The sequence below is a fragment of the Palaemon carinicauda genome, chromosome 7, assembly GCF_036898095.1.
Source record: "Palaemon carinicauda isolate YSFRI2023 chromosome 7, ASM3689809v2, whole genome shotgun sequence".
In the NCBI taxonomy this organism is placed as follows: Eukaryota; Metazoa; Arthropoda; class Malacostraca; order Decapoda; family Palaemonidae; genus Palaemon; species Palaemon carinicauda.
Genome location: NC_090731.1, coordinates 10,171,092 through 10,172,835, shown reverse-complemented (window position 1 = coordinate 10,172,835; position 1,744 = coordinate 10,171,092).

Here is a 1,744-nt window from a genome sequence, read left to right as displayed (position 1 = left end):
ATAATAATAATAATAATAATAATAATAATAATAATAATAATCCTTATTTCCTTTCCTCACGGGACTATTTTTCCCTATGTGAGCCTGCTCTAGTAATTTCTTTCCGTATTTCCTTTCCTCATTGGGCTATTTTTCCTTGTTGGAGCCTTTATGATTATAGCAACCTATTTTTAAAACTAGGGTTCTAGCTTAGCTAATAATAATAATAATAATAATAATAATAATAATAATAATAATAATAACCTATATGGTGAACATTTGATTTTTAACGAATACTGAATAAGAAACATATCATTCCTAATTTATATTGACACACGGACAAAGGAACAGAATCTATTCAATGTCTTTTACATATCAAGAGTGAAGGGAAAATATTCTATTCAGAGAGATAATGAAGGTATTTTGATTGACACAAATTGGATTCATGAAATTCAACTGATTTGGAATTTTAAAATTCCAAAGAATGATAGAAATTTAGTGAAAAATATTTCGCTCAATAAAATGACTTGTTTAAAATGTGATTAATAATATCAAAATTGAAAAGTAAAATGGGCGAAATAAATAAAAAATTAATTACAAGTTCAAACAAGAAAAACACTGAGTGCTAACCTCCGCCACGGCAGCTTATTTCTCGAAACCAGCTTGCATTTCCTAGAATTTAGACCGTAGTTGTATTTGCAGTAGGTGTGACAACCATGTGCGAACTTGGGATTATGTTGAGGTTAGAGTTAATTCGGTTGACCTTTTGCTCGACCTTGACCTTTGACCTAGGTCTTTCAAAACTGAATCACTTCCACGTCTCAACATAACAATTAATCAATGAAAGTTTCACTACTCTATGAGTAAAATCATGGACAGGAAGTTGTTCACAAACAAACAGACAAACAGGGGCGAAAACATAACCTCCTCCCAACTTCGTTGAGGGACGTAATGAAATTTATGATATTAAATTGAAAAGATTACAATCATAAGAATGATTAAAGTTGACTGCAAAGAAAAGTATTCAGTTAAAAGAAATCGAAATAACTATAGTCTATTTTTTTAGTGAGGCAGATTTGCACCGACTCGCAGCGGTGCCCTTTTAGCTCGGAAAAAAGTTTCCTGATCGCTGATTGGTTGGACAAGATAATTCTAACCAATCAGCGATCAGGAAACTTTTCCGAGCTAAAAGGGCAGCGCTGCGAGTCGGTGCAAATGCGCCTCGTTAAAAGAAATTGACCATAAATGCCAAGTTAAAGAATAAAAGTTCAAGGGAAAAAAACTATGTAAATTGAAGGAAAAGAATAAACGAAATTTAAATATAAAGAAAGAATAACTAAACAAAAAGATAAAATGAAGCTAGCTTAAAGGAAAAGATATAAATAATAAAAAGGAGTTATTAAACCAACTTAACAAAATAATAAAAAATTAATCTAATTCGAAGTTAAAGATAGAAATAAAAGTAAATCAAATGAATGGAAAACAGAAACAAATAAAATAAAGAAGTAAACAGATAAAAAAAAACAAAGAAACAGCCCAACACGAGTAACACAATTTGAACTGATCGCTTGGCTGTCTGTTAGCTCTCAGGATAAAAAAAGAAAAAAAAAACACACATGTACCTCCTTTCACCTCGTCTTTCAATATAATTTTACTTGTTCTTGTCAATGAATATTTCATTTGGTCCCATATTTTTTCCCCCATTCGTATTTCAAGCGACTGTCACTATTCATTTGTTACCTCCACCAACGAAGTTGGAAGGAGG